Genomic DNA, 25,887 nt, shown 5'->3' with positions numbered 1-25,887 from the left:
TTTCATAAGAGCCTTTTGTGAATAACATGTCGATGGCGATGTTATAGGAGGTTGCGTCGTTGAAAAATCCTTTCATGCTCCGTTTCAGATAAGCGAGAGGAAACGTTGTTAGTCCAAAAAACATCACAGTGCATGGCACCCTTTAGATGATTATGGTGCTTTTCAATAGTCAATATGCAATGTTTTTACCTTATCAGTGAGTGTAGCAGCAGCCATGTCCTCGAGCCCCAGCTCATAGCACAGCCTCATGAAGAGAGGACCAAACTTAAACTCTCCATATGGCCAGCTCCGGTTCTCCGCATGATACCTGGTGGATTCAAATCACAGGATCACAAACAGGCATCCAGCGCAGGACAGGACGATTGACTTGTGGAGATACTGTCAAATAATCAATTTGCCATATATGTCTCCATGTTGTTGCACACTGTCAAATAGTTCAAATCACATTTCCCACCTTTCGCTGTCTGCCAAAGGCAAAAGGTGACCCATTCCCAAATCTCTTCACATTTTGTTCACAAAGTGACATGCATTTTTCTAGTCAAGTCAAGTCAAGTTTATTTATATAGCCCTAATTCACAAGCATGTCTCAGAGGGCTTCACAGAAAGTATGTCTAGCTAATTCTAGCTGACACAACAGTAACAAGAATATACAGAATAAAGATAACATTTGAACAATTGATAATATAGAAAAATAGAAATGAAGAGAGAGCAGAGGGGAGAGCAGGAGAAGGGAGAAGAGCAGAGGGAATGTGAGAGAGTGATGGGGTGGGGAGGGAATGGGAGATGTTGGAGGGTAAGGGAGGTGGGGAAGGAGCAAGAGGAGAGAGCAGGAGAGGGGAAAGGGGGGGGGTGTGGGGGAGAAGAGAGCAGGGGGAGGGAGGAGGTGGGGAGAGAATGAGAATATAGACACACATCTTGCAAACGGACATATGTCAATTTCTTAGCAGCCAAGCTATGCCTAATTTAATTGGCTGCAAGCCTTTAGTAGTGAGTCCTTTTGCCAAATAAACACATGTTCACATATAGAGCTTATGGGTGCCTTGCTTTAGGGAAGAATGGGTGCCATGCTTTAGAGTAGTGGGGGAAGGGGGGAAGAGGAAGAAACACCGGGAAGAGGAGAAAGCAGGAGAGTGGAGGAGGGAGGAAGAGCGGGGGGATGTGAGGGAGGAGAGGGGGGAGGTGGGGAGAAAATAGGAAATGAGGAGGAGGAGAGAACAGAGAAGGAGAGATGAGAGGATGCAGGGGAGGGAGAGCCAGGGTAGAGGTAGGGTCTAGGGTTGGGGGAGGGGAGGGAGTAGGATACGGGCCCGGATTAGGGCGAGGGTGGGGAGAAAATGGGAAATGTGGAGGAGGAGAGAACAGAGGAGGAGAGGTGGGAGGGTGCAGGGGAGGGAGAGCAGGGGGAATGTGAGAGGGAAGAGGTGGGGAGAAAATGGGAAATGTGGAGTAGGAGAGAACAGAGAAGGAGAGGTGGGAGGGTGCAGGGGAGGGAGAGCCAGGGTAGAGGTAGGGTCTAGGGTTGGGGGAGGGGAGGGAGTAGGATACGGGCCCGGAGTAGGGCGAGGGTGGGGAGAAAATGGGAAATGTGGAGGAGAAGAGAACAGAGAAGGAGAGGTGGGAGGGTGCAGGGGAGGGAGAGCAGGGGGGGTGTGAGAGAGGGGAGGGTAGGAAGTGGCAGAGATTCGGGAAAATAGGGGAGAAGAGGAGAAGGAGCAGAGGAGGGGAGAAGGAGGAGAGAGCAGGAGGGCGGTGGGATGTGGGGGAGGAAAGAGCATGGAAAGAGAGGAGGTGGGGGGGGGGGAAATGTGGGAGAGGGGAGAACAGGAAGGGGGGAAAAGGGAAGGAGCGGGGGAAGGGGGAAAGAGAAAGAGAGGGGGGGGGGGGAAGATCAGACAACTGACTACTCTAAACATTAACCAGAGCTAACTGGGACATGCACACAGACACACATGCACACAGACACACATGCACATAGACACACGCAAGCACACAGTCATGCACACAGACACACACATGCACACAGACACACACATGCACACAGACACACACATGCACACATGTAGACACACATGCACACAGACATGTGAGAATTGAATGTGTGTCAAAGTCACATGTGACACATGCAATCTCACGTGTGATTATGATTTATTTACATGTGAAAGACATTTTCCACATGTGATAATTTTATGTGTGTCAAAGTCACATGTGAAACATGCAATCTCACATGTGATTATGATTTATTCACATGTGAATGACATTTTCCACGTGTGAAAATGTTATGTGTGTCAATGTCACATGTGAAACTTGCAATCTCACATGTGATTATGATTTATTCACATGTGAAAGACATTTTCCACATGTGATAATTTTACGTGTGTCAAAGTCACATGTGAAACGTGCAATCTGACATGTGATTATGATTTATTCACATGTGAATAACATTGTCCACATGTGAGAATTTAATGTGTCAAAGTCACATGTGAAACATGCAATCTCACATGTGATTATGATTTATTCACATGTGAATGACATTTTCCACATGTGAAAATGTTATGTGTGTCAATGTCACATGTGAAACTTGCAATCTCACATGTGATTATGATTTATTCACATGTGAAAGACATTTTCCACATGTGATAATTTTAGATGTGTCAAAGTCACATGTGAAACGTGCAATCGCACATGTGATTATGCTTTATTCACATGTGAATAACATTTTCCACATGTGAGAATTTAATGTGTGTCAAAGTCACATGTGAAACATGCAATCTCACATGTGATTATGATTTATTCACATGTGAAAGACATTTTCCACATGTGATAATTTTATGTGTGTCAAAGTCACATGTGAAACATGCAATCTCACATGTGATTATGATTTATTCACATGTGAATGACATTTTCCACATGTGAAAATGTTATGTGTGTCAATGTCACATGTGAAACTTGCAATCTCACATGTGATTATGATTTATTCACATGTGAAAGACATTTTCCACATGTGATAATTTTAGATGTGTCAAAGTCACATGTGAAACGTGCAATCGCACATGTGATTATGCTTTATTCACATGTGAATAACATTTTCCACATGTGAGAATTTTATGTGTGTCAAAGTCACATGTGAAACATGCAATCTCACATGTGATTATGATTTATTCACATGTGAAAGACATTTTCCACATGTGAAAATGTTATGTGTGTCAAAGTCACATGTGAAACTTGCAATCTCACATGTGATTATGATTTATTCACATGTGAAAGACATTTTCCACATGTGAAAATATTTGTTAAAGTCACATGTGAAATGTGCAATCTCACATGTGATTATGCTTTATTCACATGTGACATGACATTTTCCACATGTGACAAAATAAAGTTGTCAAAGTCACATGTGCTTGTATCTACTCACATGTGAGCTGAAATTAATTTGAGTTTCACACATGATTAGATCTACTCACATGGAAATGAATACCTAACCACATGTGAGTAGTATTCACATGTGAAACACTTTTTCACAAACTAGTTGACATTTGAATAAAGGCAATCACATGTGGAAAATGTAAAATTAACACGTGCAACCTTTGTCAGATAAATAGGTCAAATGTACAGTAATGTATTCATTTTAAATGTATGTAAAAATAAAAACACTTAAAATGTGAATTATGGAATTAATGTGAAACTAATATCACGTATGTGGTTTAAAACTTTGCAACTTATAAACGTGAATGCATAGTTTACATAAAATTATGTAATTCAATTTAAAATGTTACTTTTCCTTTTTCGATTTAAAAGTGCTAAAGAGATGAACAACTGATCAGGTATGGAGTTAAGCTATCGGAAGCCGGTTCAGATGCATTTCTGTTTATGCATAGAGGCATTTAGTCCTAACCTGAGTTCATGTGCTAAAACAGTTGGGGAGATGAGGGCCGGTGCATGTGCAGTTCAGGAACACATCAGCATCAAACAGAAGGTCGCTGGAGCACATGGGTCATCTTAAGAAGTCTTTATTTGGTGCAAATCAACACACTCGCTGACATTTCCAAAGTGAGAAGTCATTGGATTCACCAGAGTAAGAAATTGCCAAGCTGGCTCATCAATTAGCAACAATCCTCCAATGCAACCACATTGACAGACCAAAATAGAAAACAGTAAACATGTCAATTGCATAAACATATAACAGCAACACAACAGATGTATATTTAAAAATAATCCACAATGCTTATGAATTACCTTTTAAAGTCAGTACATTTTCTCATTCAAACCCAATGCTTAGTACATTACATTTGGGAATACTCGAGTAAGGAGGGCGTCGTGGCGAGCCACAATTGACCTATCGATAAGCCACGCCCCTCTGACACACACACGGCTTGACTGCAGCACAGCACTGAGAATACATGGCAGCCGTCACTGTTAAAAGTTATATCCCAAGGAGGCCTGATATCGTCAAGAAGCCATCAGAAAGGACTTCACATATGCCATGGAGGGTGATGTACAACATGTAAAGCTAGATATGGTGGTGACAAGTAGCCTAGATAGTTTATAGGTTAGGCAAATCCGTAACCAAACTCCATTCAAAAAGCATGGTGGGACTTAATGACAGGTCTATTGCTCATCAGCTTGGCAAGCGGCTGTGAGCCAGCGAAATGGGCGAGCCATCGCAGGGAAACCAACAAGGGATAATATTGTGACTCGAAAATTCCACAACATTGGACCTGAAGCAGCAAAAAATACAATCGGTCTTTAGTCCCTCTCAAAAAGGTTTGGCAACAAACAGATAATGAAACATGTGTCTTTCTTATATACAACAAATTTACCACACACATCTGTGGGCTTTACAGCTGTGAGATTGCCAACATCATCAACTGCATGGATGTGCTTTATAGCTGCACCATGTGGAGCCAACAAGTGAGCGGGTGGTGTGATGGTATTCAGTCTTGCTGTTTGTAATGTTCTTAACAGGCAAAAAACATGATGTTCTCCAGTCAAAGTTTTGACAGACACAAATGATTCAATTTGACTTGCTGTACCATTGCGTGTTTTAACTACTGAATCATTTCTTTTGGTTGCTTTTCTATACTTTGTGCTTTTATAGACCTGAGAATTGATTATGGCTTTGTGAGAAAATACAGCATAATCCTCAACAAGTATATTTAAAGAAGTCTCTACACAATATTTCTCAAAATGATTCAATTGCCGTCTTTCAAATTTACCAAAAAGAATGCTATCTTGGTACTGGTGAGCATTTTTTGTTGCACAATAGCCTGTAAGTAACCTGTCAAATACATTAACTGCCATTTCTGTAGCATCCAAAAAGGTCACACGACTCATGGCTTTAATTTGTTTGAGAGTAAAATATGAAGACAAAATCTGCACTGGTACAGCCTGAGTACCATTAAACAATTTAAGAAGCAACCCATTGCATGATTCAAAACTGTATGCAGAATAACACCAAATTGGACCCCAGTTTCTTACAGTATCAGGTATGTGAAGTAACAAATGGAGATTAAAGGTCATGTGACAAATACCATACAGCTTTTCAAAATCTTGCACAAATTTGATCATGTCCTGTGTGGCATAGAACAGTTCCATTTGAGAAATTGAACTCTTCTGAAGGATATGGACAGCATTGCACAAAAGAAGAAAATGGAAGAAGTATGCAGCTGGCAAAAAAGCCTGAAGAACAACAGAACCATAAAATAGTAAAAAAGCTCTCCACTCTGATGCCTTCCAATATGATCGTTGAGAGAGTGACCGTGGGGTGCGAGTTATGTTGGATGGGGGTGTGAAACTTGCAAGCCTTTCATCAATTTCTTTGACTTTGTTGCCTATATACCATGCTTTATCATGATGCTTTCCATCAAACCACAGGTGTGCAAGTTGACGCATTACTCCCAGATCAATACAATGCATCGAGTCCACAATGAAGCCAGTAACAATGTTGAAGTATGGGATTAGCATAAGTTGCGTAGGGCCTTTAACACCAAATGTGTCTGACTCCCCAGCACCTGCTCTTCTTGCTTGAAAGATCATAGAATCCATGTCACGTTCAGCAACATTTTCTTGGTATGGATATACTTGGACAAATGCTCTACCCTTTGGAACCCTTCTACCAGGATGCAGACACCAATTACACCCATATTTCCCATTGAATTGTTTTATATTCTGCATCATAGCTCGTGCAACACTATCACAACAACACATGAGTGTGTATACATATGATCTGACTATAGTTTGGCCATTAAGGCACCACTCAAATCCAACATCAACCAAATTCTTCAGTTCATTTGACAAGGGTCTAAGGAATGAGCACATGTTGGGTTTTTGCAAGCCAAACCATAGACCAGTAAGAAAAGTGTGCTTCTTTCTATGTTGAGGAGGTAATTCATTTATAAATCCAAAGATGGGCCAAATTGAAAATGATGAGGACCTGAAGATGGGGACACCATCAGAATTTATTGTGAGGCTAAAGGAGAATTCATCTTTAAGATTTGTTTCACTATACATTTTCTGATATAATTTTCCATCCATTATATCATCTATTGTGGACTGGGCTGAACGGTTTTGTTTATATGCAAGGTGCTCACCTAGATTTAGATTTTCCAGTATGTGCTTGAATTGTGGAATCAAGGGCAAAGAGAAGAAAAACTTTCCATCTTTCTTTAGTTGATTTTGGCACCAACCTTTGTCACATTTGGAACACAGACTGTTGACAAGTAATCCTAAGCAATCTGGGCAGTAGTAATTAATAATACAGTTTCCATTGGTGAAGACCTTTTTGAATAAGTACTTAGTGGATGGCAGGAGCGAATCTTCGGGGAGCAAGACAGTCAGTACTTGAAGAAGTTCAGTAAGTGACTCTTGTGTCAAACCTGCTGTCACTACAAGTGCCATGAGCAGTAGAACAGCCTGTCCCAGTGTTACAGTTGCTCCATTATACAAGGGTTTGCTCCAGTTCTATAAAGACAAAGAATATACAGATATACAACATTTATATGACCCAATTACTAAGTACTGCCAGTGTTATATCACTACAACTAAAACCGTAGCAAAGTTGAAACAAATGGAGTGGTAAATGGATTGTAGCTCATTTCTTGTCTATACTGACCACTCAAGCGGTTTACAACACATGCCTGCATTTCACACACACGCATTCATACACCAATGGCAGCAAGCTGCCACGCAGGGTGCTGGCACAACCATCGTGAGAAATTTGGGGTTCTTGGGGTTCAGTATCTTGCCCAAAGACACTTAGACATGCGTACTGGAGGAGCCGGACATCGAACCACAACCTTCTGATTAGTGTATGACCTGCTCTTCCTCCTGAGCCACTTTAAAATTCTGTCAATATTTGTGAACAGTGCACCATGTTCTCTTGCAAAAAGGACATACTGAAAGACACCAAAATCTTGGGATGCTCTAGTGTGAATTTTAAACTTTAGGTGCAGTTCGCATTCCTCCCAATATGAACATTTTGGCCGATACCAATATTAAAGCTGCAGTAGGCGATTTTAGGAGATTTTTTCTGTATTAAAATAAGTGTTAAATGGCTCTGTATTCTGACAGCCATCACTGAAATAAAGTGTCTGGTGAGTAAATGTTTACTCCCAACACCCCGCTGTACTCTGTCTCTCTCCTGTAGCCCTGCATGCAGGGTGGATGTATCTCCGCAACCGTAACTCGTAGAGACTCAAGGGTGGCTGTGTTGGATTCGGGGTGAGAAAATACATATAGTTCTTTATTGGCATTGTGACCTGACCTTGCGTTTCCCAGAAAATGTAAACATTTCTCTGACTGGATAGTTTTTACAGGTCTGTACATTTCTAGCCAATCAGAGACATTTTCAAATTTTCTGGGAAAAGGAAGGTCAGATCGCGATGCCTGTAAAAAACCATATGTATTTTCTCACCCCGAATCCAATGCAGCCACCCGTAAGTCTCTACGACTTATGGTTGTGGAGATACATCCGCCCTGCATGCAGGGCTACAGGAGAGAGATGGAGTACAGCGGGGGGTTAGGAGTCAAAATTTACTGATCAAACACTTTATTCGAGTGATGGCTATCAGAATATAGAGCCATTTAACACTTATTTTAATCCAAACAAATCACATAAAAATTGCCTACTGCAGCTTTAACATTGCCGTTATTTTTCTCAACGGACCAATACAGATATACAGTATATAAAGAATTACTAACATCAGCGGATACTGATATGATTGCCAATATACCTCTTTCTCTCCATCTGAATCATCGCGGGAGTTGTCTTCAAAGTCTTCTTCTTGATGTTCCTCCTGGGAATAGGATACAGATTGCAAATGAAAAACTAGAACTCGATTTCTAGGATGGAGACTGGAGAATCTCCAATTTGCACTTACAGTACCCCCTCTACTTATACTCCCACAACTTATTTACTTATTAACATTTAGGAAGCACAAGTGATTAACATTGTCCTCTTATACTTTGTAGGTTCTGCCATGCTGCTGTTTTGCCTCTTAGAAATTATCACTGTTACTATATTATTGCATTACATTATTGTGGCCTTGTTGTAAACCAACTGGTATTTGTCTTTTAGGAGCTCTTCCTCTGGTGACCTACAGTGGAGTGAGTGCCAACAAGTTAGGGGTTAGCTTTCCCCTCACTGCATGCTGAACACCCTAGTTTTCTCTGCGCGTGGTTGAAGTAAGTTTGCCGTGGGTTGCTGTGTTTTTGCTGTGTTCCCTAGTGTGAGAATTGCACCCCCTGGGCTCTGCCTATTTATCTACCTCTTAACTACATTGGCCCTCACCCACTGCAGCGTTACACCATTTTATTTATGCTCCGTTCCTTGTGCTAGTTTTTATCCATTGTCTATTGTTAATCCCACTTCGGGAAACTATTAAAAAGAGTTTTTGTACTGTAATAAATATAACTTTCTATAATCAGTTTGATTGTGTTATTACATGCATAACTCTTTTTCCGCAGCTCCCTTATATTTTTGATCAAATAAATTCTTGGTTTTATTGAGAAACACGTCTGTCTTCCCTGGTAACTGAATCTGTGCTATCTGGTTTTAAGTCACTGAATCTGTGCTATTTGGTTTTAAGTCAGTGGTATTCCTGGGGTGCAACTCCCCAGGTGGCGTTGTCGAGTATATTGACCTGGTCACACTTGTTTAAAATATGGTATGGCTGTTTGGCAGAGGGAGACGAGGAGAGCAATGAACTGATACCGTAACGTTGGATGATGATGATGAAGAAGGATATCACTCAGTTGTTTTCGTTCATTCCAGTCCGTTGTACAATACTAGGCATGTTCAAAACTGCCTGTACCTACCCTCTTGTGTGTACTAAGTACTATCTCACTGGTTTAAATGAGCAATTTGATACTTTCCGTTTTTGCTGAGCAGACATTTCTGTTCAAAAAATAATAATCGCCAGGCTCAATTATGTCAAAATGACAACCGCCTGACTCTAATTGCCGCCTGTCTTCCTTTTACCGCCCGGGTCCAAATTGATTTAGCATAATAAGCGCCCGGGCTCTTATTGGCAGAATTACGGTATTTATTTATTTTTTTGGACCGGGCTCGTGGCCCGGTACCAAATGCGTTGCGGCCCGGTACCGGTCCGCGGCCCTGTGGTTGGAGACCACTGATTTAGAGGCACCATTATTTCATAACCAGTTTAAAAGTTCCGTGTATGGATTATAGACCCCTTATACGACTACGTCACACTGACATCACGCAGCGTCAGATGCGCATGACGGAGGTAGAAAGACAGAGTCCGCGCAGCCCTGGCAAGTAGTTGATCTGCGGCTGGAAAACTAGACGAGCTAGACATGTCTTTGTGTTGTGCAGTGGGATGCCAGAATCGGAAAGCTATTGTAGCCGAGTATTCGGGTCCGCCTATTCACACTTGGTTAATAAAATAAACGATAGAGCCAGGCTGTAAAGTTATAACAAGCTTCACCTTTATTCTCCCCACATATCCTGTTCTATGGCAACCCTCGAGGGAACATACACAGCCTCGCATACATGCAATAGAACACAACACAACACTGAACAGTCTGTTATGGCTCATTTCCACCACATTTTACTGCCCTGCACAGCTCGTCACCACTCGGCTCTAATCGTTTCGGCTTGATGGACGTTTTGCTTCCACCGCGGATCATCTGCCCCCACCCACCCCCGCCCACAGCTGGTCGTCATAGCGACCGCATATCTGTCCTTCACTTATAGCCGAAGTAGGCTATAACATAACATTACAATTAAATCCATCCACAGAACTTTTAAACTGTTTATGAAATACTGGTGCCTCTAAATGACCTACAGTGTACATGGGCGAATGTGACAATGACCAGGAGAATGGATATCACTTTGTAGTTAGTCAAACTCACAGGCATGCGCTGCGCTGTGCGGGGACGGGAGAGGCGCAACAGTGAAGCCTCTACCCCGCGGCCTCTCACCAGGCAAGACCGCGGCTTCACCAAACACCCGCTGCGGCCTAGCGGAGCGATGCAGCCTCCACTCAGCTACAGAGCTCCCTGAGCGAGCAGCGGACTTTTTTCTCAGACAATTGAACACCCGCCACGATTTTATTTCACCGGAGGCGAAGGCAGCAACACAAAAGACTGATGGAAATATACATAACAGAAGAGAAGGTAAGCCCACTAAACTGGTATGCAGCCGCCAGCATTGCATATGACAGTCAGTAGACAGAGTAAACATGATTCTGGTTCTATTCTGCAGAATAGAACCACGACGAGGCAGGTACTAAAAGTAACACGACTCGACCCCAATACAAACCGGGCTGGGATAGTTTTTAGTGGTGGAATGAGACCATTTATCGAGTCGAGCGGAGCGGGATCGCGCTACTACCTGCGATGGAAATGAGCCATTACACTATCAACAAAGCAAGGACTAAAGTTCTACCGAATCCCATCAACTCATACTCCTTGTAATGCTAACTGTTGGCATATTTGGTTGCATATACTGTACTTATCTGTAGGGCTATAATAGACCATACTCATTTGGTCAGCTCTAACCTACACTTCTCCTATGAGTCAGCTCACAGCTCATTCATGTCTTGTAGATAAACTGTAGATTTTGTTTGAAAAAGCGCATTTTTGGCAGTTTGTAAGTAAAAAAGAAAAAAAAAATACTGTAGTTAAAAAAATAATCCATTGTTCTCAGGTGGGACAAAAAAAAGGCCCAAAAAGATCACTGTAAGCGGAGTATTGATCACTATAAGTGAATTATTTATAACAGCATGGAATGATTCAGGACCAAGGTTTTTGATCAATATAAGTAGTTGATGACTATAACCGTGACCACTATATATATAATATATATATACTATATACAATATATATACAATATATATATATATATATATATATATATATATATATATATATATATATATATATATATATATTAGGGCTGTCAAACGATTAATTTTCTTAATCGCGATTAATCGCATCTTTGTATTGCATGTTTAAAATGCCATTATTTTGCATTGCAAAGCATTTTTAATTAGATATTAATCATTCTTACCAGTGTGTCGTGATTGGAAATCAAATGCAAATAAATGTACTTTGTGATCTTGAATTTTAGATTTATTTTCAATTCAATAGAAGTGCAATGTAGACAGGAGGTCACAAAATGTCTACAAAATGCATCTTGAATAGAAAATAAATGCACAATAATTGTAAACACTCCAGAACGCTCCAGAACCGATACTTCCGGCGGCGGCGCTGTGGAGCAGTCGAAACCCAAAATGACACAGCCGAAGAAGGCTATATCTGAGCTAAAAACTTTGGCAATTCCATGTGAATAATGGCTTGGTATTGGAAACTGTGTATTGATAATGTGTATATCGCATGAAGCCATTGGAGCCGACCTCCCAGTGGTTAGAGGATCCGCGCATCTGAGACTCTGAAGGAAGAATGAGTGATGAATGAGTCTCGCGCTAGCTAGCTGGCTGCTAGCTGGCCGCTAGCTGCTCTGGTATGCTTAGCTTTTAGGTGATAGCTCAAACTCGATGTACTTCAGTGATATTTTAATTCCATTTTACACAAGGTGCAAACTACTGCTCTTGACTTGTCCACTGTGCCATTTGGGTGTTATTTAAAGTAAAACGAGCCATTTAGAAGCGCATTGCTGTCTTTAAGTCTTCCATGCCTCCACAGGCAGAAGACAGGAAACGGCTGCGAACGGCTTGACTACAAGGGTACCCACAGGGTCAAGTTTAAAGAGGAGTACAGTAGGCTCTAAACAGGTTTACCTTTACATCATCTGAGCAAAAATAAAACTTTTTCCTCTGCATGTTAGCTTGAGCATACAGTACACGCCTCTGTCTGTACATGTCATCATCATCACTCATTTGATCAGTTAATATGACCCAAATATTTAGTTCTACAGCAAACTGCCAGCCCCTGCCCAGACGGAAAAAAAGAAAAAAGAAGGAAAGGAAAGATCCCTCTTGTTCTGCAGATCATAGTGACACTCTTTTTAGCATTATATTTCACATCAAAACGACATCCATAGTCAGAACAGATATTCAGCAACTGTTGGAAACCAGTACTACTCGGAGACAGGATAACCAAATCAACGGCATACATAAAGTGATTTACAATGGTATTATCAATCACATGTCCGGTTCGGCAGCTGCTGAGCTGTACAGAGAGTTCATTCATTTAAAGATTGAAGAGGGCGGGGGAAAGAAGCCCCCCCTGATGGACGCCATTCCCGACACCAAAAGGAGCAGAGACTGTATTACCCCACCTTACCTGCATGGTCTGGTTAGCATACCAGAATGCCAGGATTCTAATAATGCTATCAGGCCCCTCTCCCTCAGTTTTAAAAACAGTTTCTGATGGTTGACTCGGTCAAATGCCTTAGAGGCATCAATAAACCCCACTAAAACAGAGAAATTCTTACCTTTATACATATCAATAACCTCTTTCAATGCATAGATACAAAGGTCAGTACCATGGCTTTGAATCCAAACTGATTGTCAGACGTGAATCAAAAGGAACTTAAATGATCTAATAAAATTCTCTCTAAAACTTTAGAAAGTACACTGGCTAACGCAATAGGTCGGTAGTTGTCCACACTCCCCACCTTACCTGCCTTGTCCTTCATGACTGGCACCAAAGTGACCGACAACAAGGAGTCCGGCAGCAGCCCATGTGTCATGATCCCTGTAAAACAGATGGAGAGCAGGACAGCCATCATTGAGTGCCAGCCACTTTTGGAGAACGGACGCTCCCAGTGCCAGAGTTTCAGAGCGTTTTCAGTGATTTCTCGAGGCCCACAGAATATTGTGTGATATTACTATGTAAACACCGAACACGCACAAAGAACGATGAGACTCTCTTCTATCATCTGCAAAAAAAAGTTTATTGATACCATTTTCCGTTCTTTAGTTATGAGCCGGAGAAGATAGGTTGTTTTGAGCAAAAAGACACGTTTCAATTTAGAATCTGAGATATTCAGCCTTTTGTGAAAGGAAGCATTTCAAGCACATCATTGACTCTGAAGCTAATATTTTCTGATGTAATGACACCTCAAAAATAATTTCCTTCAATAAAAGAGTGAAAACAAAGGAATTTTGTTTGGCCAAATAATATTTTTTAGCTGCAACCAGCAGCGCTGGCCCCTGCGTGCGCAGACCCTACACCTTCTTGCTGGTCTTGATTTACTGCTGGTGGGCATCAGATAGCCTATTCTAGCTTGTTTGCCTGTCTCTGTGCATCGAGCCTGCTGCCTGAGTCTGTGTTTACTGTCAATGGTTGTATGCTGTAGTGCCCTGCGTGCCCCACCCCCCTCCTCCTCCTCCTCCGTGGTGGGAGGAGTGTCTCTGGGGCTCTGCTGCGAGTGCGTTTGCTCTGCGCGTTTGCTCTGCACTGAAAAGTGCGCTGCATCCCCCCGCTTTTTCACAGCCTGTCGCCGGCTCCCAGCTGAGAATAATGTAACTTTTCAGAAAGACGCTGGTGTCGGCAACTAAATCATATGGAGGGGCTATCGCAGCCGACACGGAGGTGCTCAATTGTGGCAGCAGATGACTGCTGTTCACAGGCACAGCTAACGTTATGCTTCATGCATATCGATGCGATTTCCGTTTCCCCATTACTTCTTCTCTCTTTTTTCCTCGCCTTTCTCTAATCTGGAGAGCACTGTCGCCACCTAATGGGTCCCTAAAATAGCTTTTACACATTCAACAGCCACCATACTTTCAGAGGAGATGGATCTGGCTTTGATCCACGTCCCACCGTCAAAAAACGCAATTGACGAACATACTCGTCCTTGGCACTCTACGTTACTAAACCAATTGACGAACATACTCGTCCTTGGCACTCAATGAGTTAAGATGCTCTGCAGAGATATTATCCAGGCCGCTGGCTTTGTTATCAGCCAGCTGAGTTATAGCTTGAACCACCTCGTTAACTGTAAAACCAACACTGTTAGGGATGCTGCTCACTTGAAAGGGGTCACTTTTTACACAGTTAAAAACAGCAAAATAATGCTGCCTCCACAGCTCAGCTATGTCAGCAGCACCAGAGACTCCCTCAATCGTGCCAGCAGCATACTGCCTCGGTTCAAGGCCTTCACCTCATTCCAGAAGCCAGTGACATTGCAGCTAAGGAGCTTCTCAGCCATTGTGTTCATGTTTGGTTATATACTGAATAGCAGCTTTGTATCTAGCATGAGTGTTCTTTCTGTGGTCCAGAGCAGGACCCTGCCTGGGCCTGCCTGCCATTACCCATTGACTAAAGGCCTCCCTAGCTGCAGCAAAATGGGGGGCTACATGTTTATTCCAACCTGGCTTACCTACTTTACAATTAGAATAAGTAAAATAGGGGCTACTGGCCTCACACAATGTTCCAACAATGGCATCATACATAGTACAGAGATCATGGTGGTGAGCTGTATCTTTACACTTAACATCCGAGCACAGGATAGCATCATATGGTAAAAACACATGATTCAAAAGAGCCTCAGTTTTCCCATAATAAAATAGGACATCCTCACCTGAGAGTTTAGACCAGTCTAGTTTGGCCCTAGAGCTGTTGTTGACCTCCCGGGTCATCTCAGGGAGACTGTCTAACTCAATATAACAAATAAAAGGTATATGATCACTCATGGATGCCTCACACACAATCTCCATAGAGCGCAGATCAGGCCCGGTTTTACAGGGGTGCAAAAGCACGCATTGCACCCTTATTTTAATTGTCTGCATGCTCAGTTGAAAAGAGTGGTGTTATATATTGACGTGACTCGGACACCGCTTAGACAACAACTGACGTTTATTCAGCAACCAGGATGTATATACATTCTTATACGTCATGACGTCATACGCACTCTGACGCTACGCATATTCACACAATATGTTACAAGTGGTAAATGTTTTTTTCTTTTTTCTTTTTTAGAAATGCTGCAGCTGCACACTTACTGTTTAAACTTGAATTATAATTGTTGTTTTTCTTTGTTCTTTGATGTGAATTTATGGCTTTTTGGCACCTACATGTAACCTTTTAAGGTTGAGATCATTGTATGATCATTAAATGGTCCAAATATTTCAGTAAAGAACTTGAAACACTTGAAATATTCTTGCTTGGCTGGTATCAACTTGAAATGATGGTAAAATGCATTATTTTTAGTAAAATAACATGTCAATTTTTTCTGGTCGGCCCGTGCATGTGCACACCTTCCTATCTAGGATGCATCCCTAGTCATCTTGTTCTGGAACCGGCCCTTGCACAGATTGGGATGGGCATCAGCCGAGCAAACACAGTGATCCAGCCAGGATGTGGTGTTCCAGGCTTCACTGAGAAGCTGTCAGCTGGCACCAGCACTTGGCTGGATATAGTGAGTTCACTATCATTACAAAATTGGGTCAAGTGCCTGGCAAATAGGGAGCTTCTATCAGAGATGTCAGCATTCCAATCACCAACCACATAGACACAAGTACAGACGTTATCCTGTATAAAACAGTGAATAAAAGCAAGTTTGTTAAGGTAATCATCCTTGTTGTCTAGACAGTCATACGGAGTGTAGCCTATACCTTAAGGACAATAAACTCCTTGTTGTTGGACTTATAACTCACAATACCATTTATATAAATCTATTTATTCACATAGATTAATGATATATTAGTATACAGACTACCTGTGACATCAATGTTTTGATTTATCTACTGTCTAAATGTAGCCTATTACTGCATGACTGATCCTATGATGTCATTGTAATCACACTCAGGTGCTTTCACAGGACAGGTCAGGGCCGGCCCTACACATTTTGGTGCCCCAGACGAGATTGGCATTTGGGTGCCCCCCCCCCCAGGAAGGGGTGCAGATGCCCGGCCAAGGCCGGCCGCCCGAAAAATTTGACATGTTATTTTACTGGGTGATCATTAGCGGCCTGAAAACAACATACCGCACCTACTCGAACGTCGCCCGAGGGCAGAGCAACGTAATGGACCTGTCTGAGGGAGAACAACAGACGCTGGAGGAGCAGGTGATTCAGTTCTTTAGCAGAAACGACATCTCCATTCATAAGGAGAGTATCGCCGCCTGCCACACTCTTCCCAAAAGAAACGGTCAAGCGGAACGAACCATCATACTGAGATTTATAAGCCGTAAACACAAAACTGAGCTTTTGAAACAAGGAAGGAAACTGAAGGACACACAGGTGTACGTGAACGAACACCTAACGAAAAGAAACGCCGAGATAGCCAAACGTGCGAGGGCACTGAAGAAACAAAAGAACATCTATTCAACATGGACAAGACTGCAAAATCTGGATTCGCACAAATGGCTCACTCGGCGAGGAGGCGAAGGTCCTGCTAATTCGGGACCTCAAAGACCTGGAGAAATATGGAACTGCATAGCCGATTAGAACATTCTTTGGCTGCCCAGGTTTATTATTTATTGGTATCCTTCTGCCATTTGTTTTTTGGAATCACTAGAAGCACTTTTCCTCTCACCATTATTTAACTTTTTTGCTGGACTTATTATAGATTAATTGTCACATCATCTATTTGGCTGCCATTTCTAACGTTGATGTGCAAGGCGGTGGGGTGAATGTGTGTGTATGTATGGGTGTGTGTGTGTGTGGATGTAGGGCTGTGGGTGTGTATGCTGTTCAAGTTTGGATGTGTGACTGGGAAGGCGACTGTGTGCGATCACCTTGAACAATTACTATGCAGGAACAAGATACAGATATAGACCCGGAAAGTAATTTCTTTGACTATGTAACCAGTAATTGTTGTTATTACACTGAAAACCAGTTCAAGGAGAAATTCAACTTAGAGCACTGTATATCAATCATACACTTCAACAGTAGCAGTTTATACGCAAATTTTCAAAAGATCAAAGACTATCTACAGCAAAACACCATGTAATTTACTATAATCGCTATTTCAGAGAGCTGGCTCAGCCAAGACAAAGGGACTGATTTTGAATTAGAAGGATATAACTTTAACTTTGTGAATAGAGCAAACAAAAAGGGTGGAGGAGTTGCGCTGTTTGTAGACAGCAGGTTAAAGTATAAGATTGTAGAAAGTATGACGACTGTTATTGATGACATCTGTGAATGTATTACTGTTGAACTTGATATGGGTAAAATGAAGAACGTCATTGTTAGCTGTGTCTATAGAGCACCCAACTCTAGCATCGAAAACTTCAGAGATGTGTTCGAGGTAATGGTTTCAAACACTGAGCAAAAGGTAGCCTTTTTATGCGGGGACTATAATATAGACTTCTTAAATCCAAACAAATCACCAGCGATAGATGAATTTATAGATGCAATGTACACTAAGAGCCTATATCCTAGTATAACAAAACCAAGTAAAATTACCACCCACTCGGCAACAGTAATAGATAATATACTTACTAATAACATGACCAATAATTTAGAAAGTGGATTATTAATAAATGATATCACTGACCATCTGCCAGTGTTTGTTATCTATGAATGCGAACACAACAATTTAGATAGTAGCAAAATAGACATGCAGAGGAGATTAAGAACAGATGACACTTTAAACAAATTCAAAAATGATTTGTTAGCTCAAGACTGGAGGAATGTTTATGAAAAAGAGGATGTCGATTCAGCTTATAATTCTTTCCTAAATACTTTTCTGACTTTATACGACAACAACTGTCCAATACAGCATTCAAAGAAAACATCAAAACGTCCAGATAACCCCTGGTTTACAAGAGGTCTGTCGAATGCCTGCAAAAAAAAGAATAATTTATATAAAGACTTTATTAAGCACAGAACTGAGGAGAAAGAAACTAAATATAAAAGATATAAAAATAAACTAAATGAAATTCTTAGAAAATGTAAGAAAGAGTATTATAGTAAATTGCTGGAAACCAATAAAAATAACATAAAGGGCACCTGGAATATCTTAAATTCAATTATTAGAAAGAAAAAAACGAGTGTTGGATTCCCAAATGAATTCTTTGACAATGGTAAGATAATAAATAATGATGAAGTGGTGGCAGGCTTCAACGGATTCTTTGTAAATGTTGGGCCCAAGCTGGCTGATGAGATAATCCCTCCACAAGGGGGAGGTGTCTCACAATATTTTTGGGAAAGAAACCCAGCTACTATTTATTTGAGAGATAGGCTACAGACAAAACCGAAATAATTGACATTGTTAAAAAATTTAAGAACAAAATTTCAAGGGATTGTGATGATATTGATATATGTTTAATTAAACAAGTAATTGTAGCTATAGCAGATCCCTTAGCACATATCTGCAACCTCTCACTGAAGCTGGGCTCCTTTCCCACCAAGATGAAAACAGCTAAGGTCATACCCATCTTTAAAGCTGGTGAGCGGAACCTTTTCACCAATTACAGGCCAATCTCACTGCTTCCCCAATTTTCTAAAATCCTGGAGAAGATATTTTCAACCAGATTGGACAGTTTTGTTGATAAGTATGATATACTAACTGATAGTCAATATGGTTTTAGACCAAATCGATCTACATCTTTGGCACTAATTGACCTTGTGGAAGAACTAACAAGCAGCATTGACGATAAGAAGTTCGCTGTGGGTGTATTCATTGACCTTAAAAAGGCCTTTGACACAATTAATCATGACATTTTGCTTCAGAAATTGGAAAGGTATGGGATCAGGGGAATGGGGCTCAATTAGATAAAAAGCTATTTAGAACATAGGCAACAGTTTGTGCAGATGGGAGAGAGAAGGTCAACGCTGTCAAACATAATCTGCGGTGTACCACAAGGTTCAATTTTGGGTCCAAAATTATTTATATTATATATAAATGACATTATTAATACCTCTAATATATTTAAATTTGTAATATTTGCTGATGACACAAATGTTTTTTGTGAAGGAGAGAACCTTCAACAGCTGTTGAAGATTGTCTCTGATGAGCTAACCAAGTTGAGAATGTGGTTTGATTCTAATAAGTTATCACTCAACATAAAGAAAACCAAATTTATGGTTTTTGGGAAACGTAACATTCCAGAACATTTAGCTATAGAAGTACTGTGTGATAACACCAAGTTAGATAGAGTTTATGAAAACTCCTTCTTGGGAGTATTAATTGACCACAATCTCAACTGGAAACCACAAGTCAAACACATCTGTTCTAAACTGGCAAAGACCGTTGGTATACTATGCAAAGTCAGACACATACTGAACCAGAAAACAATGTACACACTCTATTGCTCGCTTTTCCTTCCCTATTTGTCCTATTGTGCTGAGGTGTGGGGCAATACCTACAAAACCACCCTAAAGACAATATGCACCATGCAAAAAAAGGCAATAAGAATAGTTAACAATGTTGGCTATTATGAGCACACCAATGATTTATTTTTTAATTTACAAACATTAAAATTTATGGATTTAGTAGATTTCAAGACCACACTAATCATTTACAAAGCTAAAAATACTAGATAAATACTAGAAAATACTACTAGAAAATACTAGAAAATACTAGATAAAAAACCCTTTTCTCATCACCACTGCCATGTCATACGTAAATATGGCATGCTAAGTTTTGAGAACTTTAGAAATTTCACCTCTGCCTGTCTAATATACAAAGTTCTACATGGACTGGCGCCGCCTCCTCTTGCTGACTTTATCAAATATCGTGCGACCGCCAACTCGACCCGTGTCACTCGGGCCATCACGAACAAGGTCTGTGAGGTCCCCTTTAGAAAAACTTCCTTTAGTCAGAAGACCCTATCCTTCATGGGAAGCACTCTCTGGAATAATCTACCTCCCTCGATTAGAGAATGCCCGAGTCTCGCCACCTTCAAAGGCCAGTTGAAAATATGGCTCAGATCAAACCAACAATGTGATCACAATTAACATACTTAACATATCATTTGCCATGTTTTGCAGCATGCTCTGTGTGTTTTATTTATTTTAGGTTTCACTAACCTTTTATACTATTAATTTTTTTGGTACTATTAATTGTGTGTGTTTTAATCATTTTTGGTTTTACTAACTTTCTGTACTTTTAATCTTTGTTGTATTATTAATTTTTCTTTCGCTTTCATGATTACATCAACCTGCCATGGGACTACAGGTGGAAACTAGCCCTTGGGCTATAACCTGGCATATTTACTGTACGGCTGTACTGTTCATTAATGTGTAAAGTCCCATTCTTTAAATAAATGAATCTGAATCTGAATCTGAATCTAAAAACAAATTACTCCCTAACAATATACAAAAATGGTTCAAAGAAAGAGAAAGTGGTTATAATTTAAGAAGGAGAGGGAATCTCTTGCAATCCAAGGTGCGCACCACACTCAAAAGCATGTGCATATATGTCAACGGGGTGAGCCTGTGGAACAACTTACCTGAAGTGATCAAAGAAAGTTTACACATCGCTCAATTCAAAAAGCAGTTTAAAATGTTTACCCTAGAGAACTATATAAGAGGTCGTGCTGAATCTTTTTTGCTTGTCTGTCTCATATATCCAGACATATATTTTGCTTCTTTTTCCCAGTATTTTCTTGTACTTATTTCTAGAATATATGTATATATATATATATATATATATATATATATATATATATATTTTTTCTTTCCAGAATTACTTCTTCTGATAAACTAAGTTTATTATTTAGAGAAATGACTGTACTTTTGATAAACAAACAGTAACCGTGTCAAAAAATAATAATTAAGATGTATAAAAGGGGTAGGACACTACAAGCATTAGCTTCTTCCTTCTCCTTTTTTGAACATGCATGTGATTTATTTTCTTGGTATAACATGTGAAACCATGTGGAAAATGCTTGATTGTTTGATCTCATGTTCAAAAATAAAATCTCATTCATTCATTCATTCATTCATACTAAAATTAAGGTTGAGATAATTGTATTATCATTATATGGTCCAAATATTTCAGTAAAGCACTTGAAACACTTGAAACATTCTTGCTTGGCTGGTATCATTCTACCTGAAATGATGGTAAAATGCATTATTTTTAGTAAAATAACATGTCAAATTTTATTTTTATCTCAACCTTAAAAGGTTACATATAGGTGCCAAAAAGCCATAAATTCACATCAAAGAACAAAGAAAAACAACAATTATAATTCAAGTTTAAACAGTAAGTGTGCAGCATTTATTTAATAAAAAAAAAATCCATCACCATGGATTCAAGAGAAAAATACAAACATGTTTTTTTTTTTTTTTCTTGTTCTTTTTGTTGTTATTGAATAAAATCACTTCTCAAACAAACAATCACTTCTCAAATAAACCGAGAGGATATGAGAAAGTGGCAAGAAAACGCAATTTTAACACAATTGTTAACAGGTCATCATTGGAGGTAGATGCAGTAGCTGCTGTTCTTATTTCTCCCACTAGAGGGAGGTCCTTCCTCAGTCCTAGAGACCGTAACTATTTTTCCTGTATGTGTAAACATATACTGAAAGGTGCTGTTCAATAGTCTTTGGTAATACTGTACATTTTTGGTTCACATAGAGTAGCAAAGTCAGTTTTACTCCTTTAAGGAGGTAAGAGAAAATACGCTAATGCTGTAGCCTGCTACTAATTTTGAGAGGCAAGTTAGGCAAGCATGATGAGGGTTTGGGTTTTGCAACTCTGCAATTCAGGTGTAGTAGTAACCTAGTTTTGGTAATAAAACTACTAAGCCCAAACATGAGGGTTGAGCATTCATCTCAATCTGTATGAATCTAGCAGTAACTCATAGCATCATCACATTATCTAGCTAGCTTTAGCTTTATTACTTAGCTAATGCTAGCATTAGCGCCTAGCCGCCTACAATAACACAGAAACGCAAAACGGCATTTTGTTGACATAGCTTACCTCTTAATTGGGCTTTCCTTTCCTCCTCCTCTTTCCTCCATTTTCTACCCTGTGCACCTGAGGGTTTGTTTTGCCTTTTCATTTTTCAAGAATGTGACTGTCATCTGTGAATGTGGTCTGCCTGCTATGCTCCAACCAGTGTCACTATGCGCGTTTTTCTTCCGACAGCACGTCTTGGTTGGGTTGCCAGTTGTGCAGATATGCCCCACAAGCAAGCAGCAGCATCATGTCTCTGTTCAAGTGCAGCAGCCAGGCCAGATGAAACATTGTGAACAGGGGTGCAAACTGTATTTATTCTTGTGTATTTGTTCATTGTGCAGAAAAGGAGGGGGGCGCCTGGGCGCCCACCAGCGATTTATTATTATTATTATTATTATTATTATTTTTTTGTGAGGGCTACCAGCGGTGCCCTAAGCAGACCTGGCGCCCCAGGCAGGAAACTGCTTCGCCTGTAGGACGAGCCGGCCCTGCATGCCAGGTCAGGTGTGAAGAGGCTCCTCAGTTTGGCCTGAAGTCACAAGTTGAAATGACAGAGCAACTTACATTTTGGGGAAAGTTGCTGTTTTGGACGTGTTTGTTGCTGGGAGTCCCGTTCCCATCATCTGAAACTCTGTCCCATTCCTGCTGATGCAGTGCTTCTCTTGTGGCTGGAGGGTCGCTGCTTCAAGTGGTCAGGAAGATCCAGGCAAGGGCTAGTGTCCAACACTCTCATCTGCATTAACAGCTACTGTCTAAGCTGCCATGACGAGGGCGCAGTTTAGTGTCGAGTGTGCTCCATTTACAGTATGTCATTGATCTGGTGGAACAGAAGAAGAAGCTCGTTTCTAATTGGTAGAATTATTAATTGAACATGAAATTGTTTTGAAAACATCTGATATCCCCAAAATATCTACTTTTCAAGAACTACGAGAAACGGCCTTTGCTTTTGGCTTGAAGACCAGACTTTTTTTTTAATAATTATTATTATCATCACAAAAAATCATCAAAATTTGAGGTTTTCACCGAACAGCGGCAAAAATAATAGAACAATGATTTGAGTCTTTACTACTGTAGTTAAATTATACACAAATTAATTGATGATGAAATTGATGGAAAACTACCGTATTTCCCCAAATAGTAGCCCGGGCGTTTAATACGCAAAATCGATTTGGACCCCAGGCGTTTAAAAGAACCAGGCGGGTATTTGCTGCAGGCGTTTATTTATTTTTGCACCGACCTGCACCAGGCCATTATTCGGTGACAGTTCCTGTCCAACATGTTTTTTAGTGGGTCCTCACTCCCATCAACTGCCACCGTCAGCCCACACACCTTGGAGGATACCAAAAATCAGCGATCAGCCGTGGCTACCTACCGTGTAGCCCACACACACACACACACACACAAACACACACACACACACACACACACACACACGTCTCTTCTACTTCTCTCGCACCCGAATAATAGATGCCATGGTTACACTAAATGGGGCATTTGGCACTTCAACAATGCACTTGCAAATACTGTAAGATGACGTTGACCGACGCAATTCTATCAACACCAGCAAATAGGCTACGACCAGTCTGAACATAGCCACATCCCAAACACAACACAGTGTTGTCAACACTACAACAACTTGCAAAAACACTACACACACCACGGCGGGTGCTGATTAAACATAGTCACACACAATCATTAGGCACGTAATCGGTATAAATATAACACAATCTCAGTCTTACCTTTGACGAGTCTATTTCCAATAGCGCCTATCTCTTGAACTCATCTCGATTTCCCTGCATTGCTTTTGGTAGCGTAAGTTGAGCTCCCTCGATTTGCGTTTTCTTTTCACGTGTTTCTCCCTGCTGTTTCATGTATGGCGCGACACTGGTGTTGCCTTCAAGTGCTGTCAGCAACGTAGTAATTTTGGGGTTACCTTAAGAAAATGCAAATAATGGCCCCGGCGTTTACTCGGACCGGCGTTTAATACGCAAAATGGGGTCAGACCCCCGGCGGCTATTAGGGGCCCGGCGCGTATTTGCTGCCGGGCTATTATTTGGGGAAATACGGTAGTCTAAATAATATGGTTGTTCCCATTACAACACAACTAGCAGTTTATTAAATGATGTCTTGGACTATTTTCAATAATGAAGACTACTTAACAGCCAATGCCCAGTTCTCGTCATATCACAGTGCACGCCCCCTTTCTTTGAGGATGTATAACCCATTCATTGTTAGGCTCGCCCCCTTTCTCTGATGCTGTCTCCTCACCCATTCACAGTTTACCACACATGTGGCAATAACCAATCAGCCCAAGGTATTCCTCTCCAGCTGATCCCAATCACCTAATCAGCGTAGTATATCAGGGTCCATGTTTTACTCTGTTTGCTATGTGCTGTGTATGTGCCATGTCATTCTCAGTTGCTGATCATCATCGCTGAAGCAGTTGTTTTCGCCCCACCTCCTCCCCTGACCACCACCATCGTCATGACTCCTGATTGAAGAATTCCCTATGGAGGATTTCCTATCCTATTCTTCACTGACGACGCCCTCTCATCATCTCAGGAGAGCGTCATCATATCATGGAGTCATACGCCAAAATTAATTTGTTGTATCATTAAAGCTTGTTATACTTTCTATTAGTCTCTCATTATTGAATAGCATCTGTCCTACCTCTGCTTGTTTGTTTGAAGAATCTTCCTCTCAAACATCCTCCACAGATCAGTGCCAGCGATATCACCAATACAATGATGACAGTCGGTATCAGACGGCTGCGTTTGGACCGCTCAGCTACTGTCACAGCAAAATCAAACATGAAATATGAGTTGAGTTTTTTATCTCACAGCAACAAATGTGTTCCTGTAGGCATTTCTTTTTTCTCCGGATGATGGCGAAGGCATAACCCGCCCCTCTCTGCCTCTGATTGGCCTAGTGTCAAACTTCCATCCAAACACATTCGCTTGGCTATCCATACATCTCTTTCTCCAGTCTGTGGTCAGACTCAGTGGGTCAGACAGACTGCAGCTATGCTTGCTAGCCTGCATGAAAGACGCAACTGTGTGTTTACGTTTTTAATATAGTCATATATATGGTTAATAACGCTGTCGCTACTCTTGGCAGTGCACGTATGTAACCTATAGGCAGATAATTGATCAAGGGTCATATAAAAACAGGGTCAATGCGCATTTACAGTGAACTAATTCAGCTCATTGTAACACAAGAATGACATGTATTTGAATTTAAATATGAATCAGAGGAAACAAGGTGATGAAATGTAGAATGACAAGAAAAAATACATATTCATATGTCTGTGCAATAGGCTAAGTAGGCCTAAATAACTCAGTTATACAGTTTGCAATTAAATAAATAAAGTAAGATCAACGTTATGAACAAATGCTTAGATGACCCTTATAGCCTCAGCAGGAACTAACTGACTGTATAGTCATTTTAATAAAGTATGAATGTTAGCTGTCCAGCAAACACACACTACTAATAGCCTATCTAGTTATAGGAATAATGCTAGGAAGAAGCCTACTACCCCCCTGTAACTCTGTTGGAATAGAACAACAGATACAGTATGTATGATAAGTGCACTTTCCACAAAGGTTTCC

At 40.8% G+C, this 25,887-nt stretch overlaps 1 pseudogene across 1 annotated transcript in view; it reads right to left on the bottom strand.

Moving 5' to 3' along the window:
- LOC310779446 overlaps nucleotides 1-25,887 on the bottom strand; it is a 66,242-nt pseudogene that overhangs the window by 17,902 nt on the left and 22,453 nt on the right. The window contains exons 7-8 of the transcript in view: nucleotides 190-307; nucleotides 1-79 (exon numbers count right to left, since the gene is read on the bottom strand). The product of the transcript in view is annotated as an uncharacterized misc_RNA (transcript). The remainder of the gene's footprint in view (nucleotides 80-189; nucleotides 308-25,887) is intronic.

This window comes from Poromitra crassiceps (assembly GCF_964638095.1).
Source record: "Poromitra crassiceps genome assembly, chromosome: 7".
Taxonomy (NCBI): domain Eukaryota; kingdom Metazoa; phylum Chordata; class Actinopteri; order Beryciformes; family Melamphaidae; genus Poromitra; species Poromitra crassiceps.
Note: the sequence above shows the minus strand (reverse complement) of the source record. Positions and strands in the feature narration are given on the sequence as shown.